This window comes from Macaca mulatta, chromosome 3 (genome assembly GCF_049350105.2).
Source record: "Macaca mulatta isolate MMU2019108-1 chromosome 3, T2T-MMU8v2.0, whole genome shotgun sequence".
NCBI classification, from domain to species: domain Eukaryota; kingdom Metazoa; phylum Chordata; class Mammalia; order Primates; family Cercopithecidae; genus Macaca; species Macaca mulatta.
The window spans coordinates 81,464,670-81,478,891 of record NC_133408.1 but is presented as its reverse complement, the minus strand read 5'-3'; the positions used below and the strand labels follow the sequence as shown (position 1 = coordinate 81,478,891).

At 43.8% G+C, this 14,222-nt stretch overlaps 1 long non-coding RNA gene across 2 annotated transcripts in view; it reads right to left on the bottom strand.

Annotated features, from left to right (window-relative positions):
* The window catches only part of LOC106997431 (uncharacterized), a 43,693-nt gene that overhangs the window by 12,974 nt on the left and 16,497 nt on the right, over positions 1–14,222 (bottom strand). Inside the window, exon 3 of one of the 2 annotated variants that reach the window (XR_013415882.1) lies at positions 14,132–14,183. This is a non-coding gene — a long non-coding RNA (uncharacterized LOC106997431). Of the gene's footprint in view, positions 1–9,389; positions 14,184–14,222 lie in introns of those variants that run through there. The other variant, XR_013415881.1, reaches the window with a different exon arrangement.

Here is a 14,222-nt window from a genome sequence, read left to right as displayed (position 1 = left end):
TACCTAATATTACCGGTGGCATGAAACCATTCGTGATTGGAGCTACTTCTCATAAACATTATAAGTGACCTCTTGGTCCGCCTAATTTTGTAACAATAAATGCCATATTACAGCCGTTCTTTTCTGGAAAGTATCTATTGGAGGTTTAGAAAATATGTGTTCAATTTAAAGGAGCCAAATTTTATTATATTCCCAAGTCTGCTCTCTAAGTTTCTATTAAATGATTTTTAAGAGTGATAAAGAGAGAACGATTGTAATATGATTGGCTTGTACACAACTTTGGCCTTGGAAAATCCCTAAAAGTCCCTAAAATATGCAAACTGCAGTTTTTAACCCAAAATCCAAAGGAACAAAACAATTGTAGTGTTTATACGCACTGTGACCCACTAGCCAATTAAACTCCTGATTGCCAGCAAATCTATTTATTTTTCTTTTTGTATTTGAGTAGAATGTAAACTGTGAAATGGCTTTGCTTTTTCATCTACATGAAAAAAAAAATGTCTCTCGAAGCACATGGCATGTGGTGGTTAACCCTGGATCCATCCTTGCCACCTACATCAATCTGAATGACCTACCCCACATTAAGTGAGGGATTGGGATCACCTCCTCTGCTCCTGCCCACATTCTAGGGGAATTCAGTATCTGTGTAGGTGACACAGCCAAGATCCCCAGGACATGTCCCTGGATTTTCTCACCTACAATGATCTTCATTCCCCTCCATTAAGACTTTAGAAACCCCCATGCCTCAGGGCAGAAATTACAATTTAAAGTATCTACAGCCCAAACAGGTTGATTAGTCCCTCCCATTGGGTGAGGAGCGCAGTGCAGGTTGAACATAGCCCAGGAGGCAGAAACTCTGCCCTCTGGGGAGGGGAGAGTTGGGAGCAAGGACCCTTCTGCCAACTGCTGTCCCATGTGAAGGAGCCCAACAGGACTGATCTTCTGGCTTACTAAAGAAGGGATATCCAAGGGTGTAATCCCAGCACTTTGGGAGGCCGAGACCGGCGGATCACGAGGTCAGGAGATCAAGACCATCCTGGTTAACACGGTGAAACCCCGTCTCAACTAAAAAATACAAAAAAAAAAAAAAAAAAAAAAAAACTAGTGGGGCTTGGTGGCGGGCGTCTGTAGTCCCAGCTACTCGGGAGGCTGAGGCAGGAGAATGGCATAAACCCGGGAGGCGGAGCTTGCCGTGAGCTGAGGTCCGGCCACTGCACTCCAGCCTGGGCGACAGAACGAGACTCCGTCTCAAAAAAAAAAAAAGGAAGGGGGAGGATATCCAGACTTTTTTGTACACAAAATCTGTTTATTCAAGGTTGGTTCCATTAAAAGGCAAAACAACCTAGACAGTAGCAAAAGTGTGCTGTGGTCCAAACTAAATAGATGGGCCCTGATTCTCAACTTCCAGCCTCTGCTTTCAGCTTCTTCCCATCTCAGGGCTGCCCCATTCATGAAATTAAGAACTCTGCCATCCTTCTTGGGTGGCCACTGCCTATCCTTCTTGCCCAGTTGCTCTGTTCGTTCTTGAGCCTCATCCAGACAGAGGCTTTGGCTCTGCTTCCTTCCCAGTCTCTCTGCCACCTGTCTCCACGTGGCCCCCCAGGCCTTACACCTGGAGGCATCACTTCAGTAGCTCCTGGGCCCTCCGTCTCTCCCAGATCTGTCCTAACCTGTGCACCTGTCCACTGACAGCAGCCTTCCAGGGGCCTTACCCCACTGTGTTCCTTGGCTGGAGTTCTCTCAAGGACAGATATGTGTGCCTCAGTGTCTACCAGGCCCGGGGTTAGGCCTTGTAGAAGGAATGTACTGTGTTCTGAATGTCTGTGTCCCCCAGAATTCATATATTAACATCCTTACTCCCAAGGTGATGGTATTAGGAGGTGGGGCCTCTGGGGATGATTAAGGCATGAGGATGGAGCCTCATGAATGGGTCAACATCCTTATAAAAGAGACCCCAGAGAGTTTCCTCACCCCTTCCACCATGTGACAACACAGCGAGAAGGCACTGTCTATGAACCAAGAGTCCTCGCCAGATGCTAAATCTGCTAGTGTCTTGATTTTGAACTTCCCAGTCTTCAAAACTGTAAGAAATATATTTCTGTTGTTTATAAACCATCCCATTTACAGTAATTTGTTATAGCAGCCCAAATGGACTAAAGGCATGAAGGAATATATTTTCTAGTTATTCTAAAAAATAAGATTTGAGATCAGACCAACCATTCACTAACCTGTTGCGCAATGACAAGTTACTTAATCTCTAAGCCTCAGTTTTCTCATCTATAAATGGGAGCAATATGAGATAGCCCAGAGTTGCTATGAAGAGCAAATGATCTATGGCAGGCCCTAGGCACAGCACATAAAGCATAGAAGCATCCAGCCACTTTTTACTATTATTACTGTTGTTATTGTTATCTTACATTTAATCAGTGAGGGATGTCTTGCTTTCCCATCCTGTGATTTCACGTTGGCAACCTTCAGTCTGCTACAATCTCTTCTCTCAGTATGGGCTGTGGACATGCAACACCAGCAGGAAGCAGCTTCTCTAAGGCTTCACTACAAGCTGGGCACCAGGGGCACAGCTGGGATGTGGCACTCTTCCTCCCTTAGGTTTTCAGGCTAGTGAGGACCAGCTATTTCACACACAGCCTGTCAGAAAGATACACAAAGTGGCCTGCTGGCCCATTCTCTTGCTGGTCCTCCAAACAGGAAGCTGGAGAATCACTCTAAAGAGATTGGGATTGATTCTCTTGGCCCACACCATAAAATGAGAAGTCCTCACTGTGTGGACATCAAAGCACAAAGGGGCCAGGTGCTTCTCAACTACATAATTCTCTATGCCCCTCCATGTTTGAAAGAGGTGCAGGAGTGAATCCAAGGATGGATGACCAGGGTCTTTATGAGAGAGGTGAGGGGGCGTGAATGCAAAGATGGATAAGGCCTGAACCCCCCTTGGGTTCTGGGAGCACAGAGTCCTGGGAGCAGACAGGATGGCAGGAAAGCATCGCACCTCTAGAGCCAGACTGCTTGGGTTTGTTTTATTTTTCCCAGCCCAATTGAGATGCAATGGACAGGAGGAAACAGTATATATGGAAGGCATATATGTGATGATTTGATATATGTACATACTGTGAATTGATCACTACAATCAAGCCACTTAACATATCCATAATCTCACACGGTTACCTTTTGTGTGGGGTGAGGGTTGGTGGGAACACTTAAGATCTACTCTCTTAGCAAATTTCAAGCACACAATATATTATTATTAACCATAGTCACCATGCTGTACATTAGATCCCCAGAACTTATTCATCTTATAACTGCAACTTGATACCCTTTGACCAACATCTTCCCAGCCCCAGTCCCAGCCCCAGTTCCAGCCCCAGCCCCTGGCAAACTACCATTCTACTCTCTGTGTCTATGAGTTCCATTTATTTCCAATTCACATATAAGTGAGATCATTGACTCCTTGGGTTTAAATTCTGGCTCTGATCTTTCCATATGTGTGACCCTTGGCAAGTGCATACCTAGCTGTCAATTTCTCCTCTGTCAAGTGGTGATAATGTGGATAGCACTGCCTAAAAATATTGTTGCAAGAATTAGGTAAAATAATATGAACAACATGCTTAGCACTGCCCCTGGTACATAGCAAGTTCTGGATCGATGTTCTCTATTTTTATTAGTAAAGATGTACATGAATGCAGAATTAGAGCACAAATGATAATGACCATGGGGCTGCACCAAACATTGTATTAATAGAATAAAAAGGGAGCAAGTGCACTGAGGATGAGATGATTCAGTTGGAGATGCAGATGGTGGTGTATAAGAATGAGAATTTGCCAAGTGGCAAATAACAGGGAATGTTCCAGAGGGAGCAAGGAGCACGCACAAAGTACAGAAATATGAACATTGTTCTCCACCTCACCCTGTGAGTTTTAACAAAGGAAACAATCCCCTGACAGCTTGGCAGTTGGAAAGCAGCAACTATCAGCCCAGATTAGCCAGGAGTTGGTTACAAGGCCTCTATAAGACTTTAAGAGAGGGATCCAAGCCTTGGCAATTGTGCAGTTGAGCTATTTAAAAAATAGCTACTTTCATAATGCGGCATTTGTGACGTCACTTCCATTTTTCACTAGCTGAGTTAATGTTCTGTTGCTGGATGTTAGGCCTGGTTTTCCCCCAACCCCTGCAGAAAGTAAGGCTGAGTCCACACTCAACCCACACTCAAGGGGCCACTGTCTGGTGATGAAAGCAGTCTGAGGCACAGCAGTCTCTCCTAGAATCATCATGTGTTGGCTCTGTGCCAGTGTGCCCCGGACCGATCAGGGTACCTTCAGCTTCCTTGAAAACACCAAGACACAGACCAAAGCTTTGAGAAAACATATGACTTTTTAATTGCTTTTATTCTTACCTGCATTTAAACTCCAGGTGCCCTACTCTTATTTTTGTCTTTTTTCTTTCCCCATTATTATGATTCCATAACCCATACTTATTAAACCAACTTATTCATCTCACATCAGACTAGATGTTTTTCCTTTCACAAAAGTTTTGCAATGAGTTACTGGAAAGCGCACCTTTGTCAGGTGACATGGAAAGTGTGGGCGGGTGTAACCACAGACCCGCACACGATTGCCTGCCGTGGGGGACATCAGGCCCAGATGCTCTTCTCCCTGGGAGTCCTGGGCACACAGGAATTGAGAATTTCTTCTCTCCAGTGGTGAGACTGCAACATATCAACGTTCAATCCATGCCCAGGCAGGGGATGAGGAGCAGCAAATTTAGGGGTCTGAACAATGTATCCTTTGGCAATGTCTTCTGTGTTCCTAATTCCTTCCAGCAGGTTTTCATCAAGGATAGAGCCATTTCAGCCAACCAGTCGGGCCAGATGGGCAGAAGTTCCCAGCAACTGTATCATAACTGCTGAACCCAAAGCTGCTCCCTTGTGACCAGCCTGCTCCCCTGTTCAGGCCACCTACTGGTGTCTCTGACCTCTGTTGGGACTCAGGCAGGATGGGGCAGCCCTAAGCAAAAGGTTTGAATTCAGAGTCCACCAATTCTTGGCTGTAACTCCTAGAGAAAGTTCATCACTGTGCTGTCAATTTCTTCACTTGAAAGGGGAAATTTTCTGCGTCACAGGATTTCTGTAAAGTGCATGTGAAAATACACACCGAGTAGGTGGTACATTTTTATGATTTACAATTTTTTTTTCTTTTTTTTATTATTATACTTTAAGTTCTAGGGTACATGTGCACAACGTACAGGTTTGTTACATATGTATACATGTGCCATGCTGCTGTGCCGCACCCATTAACTCGTCATTTACATTAGGTGTATCTCCTAATGCTACCCCTCCCCTCTCCCCCTCCCCCACAACAGACCCCGGTGTGTGATGTTGCCCTTCCTGTGTCCAAGTGTTCTCATTGTTCAATTCCCACCTATGAATGAGAACATGCAGTGTTTGGTTTTCTGTCCTTGCGATAGTTTGCTCAGAATGATGGTTTCTTGCTTCATGCATGTCCCTACAAAGGACATGAACTCATCCTTTTTTATGGCTGCATAGTATTCAAATTTTATACAACTACCATATTCAATTAAACTGTGATCCAGTGGGTGTCTTAGTCAGCTCAGATTGCTATAACAAAACACCACAGACTGGGTAACTTCAACAACAGAAATTTATTCCTTACAGTTTGGGAGGCTGGAAGATCAAGATCAAGGTACTGGTTAACTCAGTTCCTAGTGAGGCCTCCCTGCCCAGTTTATGGAAGGCCGCCTTTTCACTGAGCCCTCACACAGTGGAGAGAGAGATCATGTCTCTTGTGTCTCTTTTTATAAGGGCACTAATCTCATTCATGAGGACTCCACCTTCCGGAAATAATTACTTCCTAAAAATCTCACCTCCTCATATCATCGTATTGATGGGTACGGCTTCCAAATGTGAATTTTGGAAGGACACGAACATTTGCTCCATAGCAGTGGCCAGAAAGTAAAAGTGGGTGGGAAAGAACGAGCCTCAAAAAAAATCCTGACGCCTGCGAATCTATTCGTGACATTACTTCCTTCTCTGTTGGCAGCATTATTCAACCCCATGACTTCTAAATTGTTTGCCAGCCCAGATTTCCCTCCCAGTGATGAAAATCATATGCTAAAGGGACCCTCATGCCTCTGGTGAGTGAAACCAGAAACACAGACCATCCTTGGCACAGTTTCCATATGGCCAGCATGGCTGTGACCGAAGCCCCCATCCCCAGGCAGTGAAACAAGCCAGGGCAGACAAAGGACACAGCAAGGCATGGGCAGGTCTCAAGTGCCTCAGGGTCAAGGTTAGGGCCTGCTTCCTATGCACACTGCACATGGAATCTGGGATATATTTGGCGCTCGGTAAACTCGGATTTTCTTTTTTTTTTTCTTTTTTTTTTTTTAATTATACTTTAAGTTCTAGGGTACGTGTGCACAACATGCAGGTTTGTTACATATGTATACTTGTGCCATGTTGGTGTGCTGCACCCTCAACTCGTCAGCACCCATCAACTCATCATTTACATCAGGTATAACTCCCAATGCCATCCCTCCCCCCTCCCCCCTCCCCATAATAGGCCCTGGTGTGTGATGTTCCCCTTCCAGAGTCCAAGTGATCTCATTGTTCAATTCCCACCTATGAGTGAGAACATGCGGTGTTTGGTTTTCTGTTCTTGTGGTAGTTTGCTGAGAATGATGGTTTCCAGCTGCATCCACGTCCCTACAAATGACACGAACTCATCCTTTTTTATGGCTGCATAGTATTCCATGGTGTATATGTGCCACATTTTCTTTATCCAGTCTGTCACTGATGGACATTTGGGTTGATTCCAAGTCTTTCTATTGTGAATAGTGCCGCAATAAACATACGTGTGCATGTGTCTCTATAGCAGCATGATTTATAATAAACTCGGATTTTCTATGTGAATGATTTAAATGAGTCCCTGCTGCAAGAGCACACTGTTTCCACACTTGCTGTTCTTTTGGTTGGACAACCACTGTTCACTTTCACATCTCCCTGGTCTGCCATTGCCTTAGGAGGCCTGCATTGCTCCCTGGCAGACAGAGACCCTCACTGTTAGGGTCCTGGAGCACTGGAACCTTCCTCTCATAGGACCCATCACACTCTAGTGAAACGGCATGGGACCTCTGTGTCTGTTGGGACAGGAACTCCATGGCAGGCTTCCCTTGCAGGATGATGGATCACTGTGGGCTGATGGAGTATTATACAAGGGAATAAGCCACTGATTCTGCTTGAGCTGATCAGGGAAATGTTTGTGGAGACACCTTGAGGAGCTTATCGAATCAGAATGAGTTTTCCAAATAGACCAGAAAGATAAGAAAGTCCCATGGAAGAAAGGGCAGGTGTAAAGAGCCAGTGGTGTGTGGTGGCCCCTGCATTTGGAGACTAGCAGAAGTTTAATGTGGCTGGAGTAGCAGGCAAATGTGCCAAAGCAGATTTGCACAGGAGGCGGTACAAGACCAGTCCCGTTCGTCATGCCTAATGTGATTCTGACCCAGGGTCAATCCCAGCAGAGACCTGGCAATGACCAGAGACATTCTTGGTCATCACAACTAGGGAAGTGCTACTGGCATCCAGGGATACTGTTAACAGCCTACAGTGCACAGGGCAGCCTCCCACAACAAAGTTATCCTGCCCCAAATGTCCACGGTGCTAAGGTTAAGAAACCCTCTACTCCTGCCAGGGGGGGTTAACACAGGACTGATCTCGCCATGGCCATTGGGGACTTTCGTGATCCCAGCTGTGAGGGCCAGAGGACAGGAGAAAAAAATTGCAATGGGCTAGAGCTGAAATAAGGCTTGTGCTTTCTGGGCTCTGGCCCAGTGATGAGCCACTGTGTCCTCTGCCTCACCTGAAGGGGCTGCACCAGGAGCAGGAAGCCTGGCCACAGCCTTCTGGTCAGGTCTTGGCTGTGGCTACAGTCCATTTAAAACATTTTGTGAGCCTAGCTTTCCTCAGTGCCACTGACCTTCTTGCACCCCTCATGAAATATAAATTCTGTGTCTGTGCTCTGCTGAGTTCAGTGATGGCCCTGCAGGAACAGAGGAAGTATTGAGGAGGCCCTCAGGGGCAGGCACAGTGGGGAGGAGAGGCATGATGGCAGGGCCCAGCTCATACAGAGTGCTGACAGTTGACAGACTCTCCTACAACCCAAGAGGCATCTGTTCCCATTCAGAAGCAAGGGCGCTGAGGACCTGACCACACCAATGGTTGGTTGAGGGTCACCCATGGTAGTGGATGAAGCTGGAGGCCCAAACACCAACATCAATTCAAAGTGGGCCTTGAATCACCTGGGACCATTCATGATGACCTGAAACAGCATAAGCAAACTCATTCTTCATTTGATTGGTAGAAAAAGATTCTGAACTGTAGCAGGAAATAGAATCATTCTCACACTTGATTGAAATAAAGTTGCTAGCTGAAATCGGCAGTAGAGTTTTCGAACTCTTATATGGACATGTGAAGAGAAAGAAAGGCCAACAGAATAGTAAAAAGACTCTGGGATGCATGAAAACAAATTATAAACATACTTAATTTTTATTTAATTTGATAAGCAGTCCTCTAATTCTTGGAACTTTAGGAAGTCACTCCTGGGAGTAATCATGTTTGTAGAATAGGTAGTAACTCACCTTTAGTTGTTATTTCTTCTGACAACAAATCACATTTTTGAGTCACAAACCAATATGTGTCTCTAACTCATTAGTGTGTGTTATTTTGTCTTTGAAAGACCCAGAGATCTTCCCTGCGTATCCAGCTAGAGTGTCTGCTTATTGATGAGAACATTGATAATGACTTGGAGGAGTTCATTTTACCTTTGAAGGACTGGCCAATAGAAGCACTTTAAATGTGAGCTGTTCTCACTCAATTTAGTTAACACTTGTTTCATAAGGGCTAAGATTACAAAGCTGACATTTATTTTATGTCAAATAACCACAGAAACCTATGCACTAATAGCTTCCTTCATGCTGCTACAGTTGAATGATGGTGAATATGCCAGCAAAAAAATCTCTCTTGGAGATTATGTGGGGATGTAATCAATGCAAGACTAGGCCCCCGAAAAATGGAATAATAAAGTTGTGGCTTTTTATTGCGCTTTCATTCTGATTGCGGCCTGGATCAATGTCAAAAAATTATGAATGAGCATAATGCCTGGCACATAAAAGGTGTTTAATAAATACCTATGAATAAATAAATAACATAAAGCCATGCGGTATTGCAAGCCTTGGACTTGGATGTCCTGGATTTTTACACTAGCTAGCACTGGGACCGGCTAACTAAGTCAGTTTAGGGGACCTACTTCACTGTTCTGAGTCTCACTTGTGCAGATGTGTACCAAGAACTTTAGACTTGGTTGGACCACCATCAAGTTTATTGAGAGCCTTCTACGTGTATGAGCCTATGGTATCCACTTTAAATATATATAAATACATCCACTTTAAGTATATATATTCTCTTCCCCTTTTCTAATTGTTTGCTACAAATATAAAAATGTCTTCCTTCTTCTAATACAGTTATGATTCTCAATGAAAGTAGAGATCAAGATGTGCCAAGCTGTGCCAAGTGGGAAAATGTATTCAAACAAAAAATTCAGCCATAAGGGTTTGACTTGCAGAAACCTCACCTGAGGATACAAAAATACAAAACTAGAAACAGAAACTTTTTAGCTTGTTAGCTGAGAAGTGAATGAACTGAAAGAATCAAAGAATTGCTCCCACCCTTGTACACAGACAGACACACACACACACACACACACACACACACACACACACCCCTGCAGGGGAAGTATAGTTGTCTCTACTCTCTTCCCACTGCTTTATGCCCTAGCCTCTTTGCCATAGTAGTCTTTCTAAAATTATTTTTAAAAACTATAAAATTACTCCCTAACCAACCCCTAGCATGAGGCTCCTCTTTGCCTCTGCATTTTGGGGAGGGAGTTTTTTTTTCTCTTCTTGCCACCTATCAAAACTCCATCAGAAACTTTTTCTCCCCCTATGACTCCCTCTCTCATCCTCCCATACACACAGTTTCTGCTGTTCTTTATGAGAAAGCTGCCGGTGCTTTGTAGGAGAGATTTGAGGAGGTCTCAGTGAGAAGGCCGCCACTATTCAGCTTTGTATTCCTTGAACCAAGCAAGAAACTGGGCTCATGGCAAGTGTTCATGGAAGGCATGCATTAAATGGAGTGTGTGGCAAGAACACACTCGTATTTCCCGTGCCCGGTGATAGTTATGGGGTGATTGAAAGGTCTTGGGATTGCCTGTGTGCCCAGTGAGAGTCTAACCCATTTCACACAGCAAAGAAAATATCCATTATCTGACCTCCCACCTTCCTCTCTGCAAGATTTTGGAGGGAGGACAGAGGTATAAAGAATATAGATGTTTTAAAACCGTGACTTTGAACAGGACAGAGAGAAGAGAGTCTTTTTAAGTCAGAAGCTTGTTAAATTATAGCCGCTACTTCTCAGTACTGAGCTTTGGATTTCAGTCATTCATTCAGCCACGCAGCAAGATTTACTAAGCACAATCTGGGACAGGGTTTATATTAGTTGTTGGGGCGAAGGGATGACTAAAATATGGTTCGTCATCAACATATCTGCCAGAAGACGGAAAATGAGAATGATGCAAATGTGCTGAGATTGAGCATGATCAAAGCTTGAGAGGGAACAGTCAGCGCTGTAAGCAGAGCAACACAATGGATGCACCAGCAACACAATGGATGCACCAGCAACAAAGATCAATCCTACCTGTGTTATTTTAAAACTGTATGAATAGATTATTCTAACATTATATGGTTTACATAGCATTATTATCTAATATTAAGCAAATTAATTGGCTAAAGAAAAAAAGAAATCTTGGCCTCATTGAAAGGAAAAATTCCCTTGTGCCCCTCGCAGGGCGAGCGACGGCGGGTGTGGCTGCCTTTTTTGGTGGCCCGCTGCTCAAACCTCTAGGGGGAGCATGCAGACGGGCAGGTTGTGGGACTCCAACCCCATGGCAGTGTCTAGGCGTGGATGTTTACAGCTCCTGAAGTCCCAGTGGGTGTGTGTTACAAGGTGCTCTTTTAGTTCTGCCTTCTGTAGGCGGCTTGTGTAAACCAGCTCAATTAGACCCTCTGGCTTATCACAAGGACAGAGAGCTTTCTGTATCCCGGGGTTCCTGCCTTGGTGTACCAGAAAACTTAGATCACACATGGGCTTGGAGAATGAGTGCAAGGTGTTATTCAGTGGAAAGAGCCCTCAGCCCATGGGGGAGCCAGAAGGGAGATGGAGTGGGAATGTGGTTTTCCCCTCGAGTCGGGCTGCTCAGTGGCCGGGCTCTCCTCCGACCATCCTGGTCAAACTTAGTGTCGTTCTGCCAGTCGATGGCCTGCCAGTGTTCCGGCACTGTTGGTGTGTTCTTATGCTGATGCATTCCTCTCGACATCCAGCCGCTTGTGTTTTCTTCCGCTGGTGTGTTCCTCTCAGTGTCCAGCTGCTCGTGTCTGTGCTCGTGTCTCGGGGTTTTTACAGGCACAGGATGGGGCATGGTGGGCCAGGGTGGTCTTGGGAAATGCAACATTTGGACGGTAAGGCAGGAGTGTCTGTCCCTACCTATGTCCCTGGGCACAGGCCCAGGACTGGAGCCCTCACCAGGGACCCACCCTTCTCCTCCCAGCACTTCCCTGCCCGCCTCCAGTATCATCATGACACCATCAGATGGTGTTGAACTACACTCAGCACATCCAATAGTAGCCAACTCCAGCCTCCACTTGCATCCAAGAAGTCTAACACCTCCTCAGCTTCTCCTTTGACAACACTGGATCATACGTGGTCATCTGGTATGCTGGTTTCATATGCTGAAGGGCCGAGAGCAGGAAAGAACAGAAGCCCCAGACAGAATTTCTAATAACTATACTGCCAAACCCAAACGACACCAGAGAAAGGATTTGTTTTTCACATGGAGCTCTAAAGTATTTTTCTCAATGCTTATGACTACCCTTTTATCTAAAAGCCTCACTTGGCCACATCAGAGGGTGATTCCCAAGTAGCTGAGACTATTGACCCTAGATTGTACTGGGCCATCTCCCCAGAAGGTCTTCCGTCCTGGGAGCTTCCTGACTCACCTTCTCAAGGAAACAAGCTCCCATGACTACACCCTCATCTATTTTGGTGCACTATCTTATAGTGGCTATATTCAATGGAGAAATTGCCTGAGGAATTGGAGGATGTCTCAAGATGTCCTTGACACATATCAGTAAGGCAGCTGGGTTATTACTGCAGGTGGAAAAAGACAGGCAGTTGCCTTCCCACCTTCCCACCAGGTGACATGGCCATTTTCTCTATGGAGAAACCAAAAGTAATCAAAAAATGTATTGCCTTTCTTGTCATCATTTTATTATTCCTTTTGAGTATATCTTCTATATAAATGTTAGAATCATCTTATGAGTTTAAATAAAGAACACAGAATACTGATACTTGACTCTAGGGAGAGATCAATATATTGGTAAATATCCTGCATATTTTTGCTAGACATTTTTCTGGTATTTTATATGATACTAGACTATTATCAATGACTTATCTTCATCTTTTCTAGTTGTTTGCTACAAATATAAAAATGCAAATAATTGGCTGTATCTCTCCTTCTTTCTCTCCTCTTTGCCTCCTTCTCATCTTCAACCCTCACTAGAAAGGGGCCAACTGATCTCCACCTCTTCTGTAAGCCATTGACATTTCTCTCCCTCAAATCATTCTTCAGAAACAGCTGTCTGTCTCTACAAGCCCTAATGATATCTCCATCATCAAGTTCAGTGGCCTCGTGTCAGCTCATGTCCATGCCTTTCTCACTTTCTCCGACTTATCTGATATTGTTGACTGGTCTCTTCTCTTGTCTTCTGGTAATCCATTCTCAATTGTGCCCCTTATCTCTCTGACTGCCTTTCACCGGTCTCTAACTCTCTTTCTTAAACGTAGTTCAACTCAGGAGCTCATCCTCTCTCCTGTTCTGGTGCTCAAGTCTTGAGTGTTGATTGTTCTAAATGATTTGAATGAGACTGCAATGGTTTTAACTGGTATTTGTGCTACATCTATGTTTTTACATTCAACCAAGCATATATTATAGAGGATAAAAGGTGAATTTCAAAATAAGGTCTTTAAGGATATTTTGCATTTGGACTAAACATCTACACTTCATGTTACAAATTCACACTCCAGTTCTATTTAGATATATTTTGGTGGGAAGTTTTCAGAAGCATCCAAGACAATCAAATTTTTATTGTTCAAATTGTAATAGGAAATCTAGACTCAACACTCCCCCTCCCCAATTCTAGTCCTTCTATATTCATGCTACTTTCAATCAAACTGAACTTGGGCATGTCCATCATGATCCTGACTGGAGTCATGAATATTGAGAGAGAGCCATAACAGTCTACACTGGGTGGCCTGAAACATGTCATTCATATGTATGAATACATAGATTTGATTCCCTTTTAGCCAATTTTTGAAACTAAATGAAATGTCAAACAGCAAGGTCTTGCTGTGAACTCTCATGGGGGTGAAATAAGCATGAGAGAATCAAGCTAGGATAGAATTGGAGAGACACATTCCGTTAATTTTTAAATGGTTTCATTTGCCTATTATACTTGTAAATAACATATTTAAACTCAGAATGCTCATGAGGAAAACTTGCCTTCTAATTAATAACTCACATTGGGATAATATTCATGCTTGGAATTTAAAATCTTCTCTCTTGGACTTTTACCAAACATAAGAAATTTTATTCCAAGAGATAATTTTTGCATAATGATGTATTTTCAAAGAAATACAATAATACTCATTACATCTCTTCCAGATGCAATATGCCAGAACCAGCACCATCATTTCAGAGTGATACTGTCACATGCCCACTCAAACAAAATAAAACTTCCATCTGGGCAGATAATTTGGTTAAAATAAGAACTTTACTGATGAGTGCTTGCTTTATGTCTGCAAACTCTTTCCAGAAATCTACAAAGGGGAATGTTACATTTTAGTGCTTATAAATAGAGAGAGCCATCTTCTTTGATTTATTGCTTGTTTGCGATGTTGTTATGTTTACTTGTTAGAAATGACAGTACTTACTGGACATCCTGGATAGTGTCCATGCCAGCAGTTTCACATCCATTAGTCAGGGCTAAAGAAAGTATGAGATACATAAGAATGTCTTAATTGA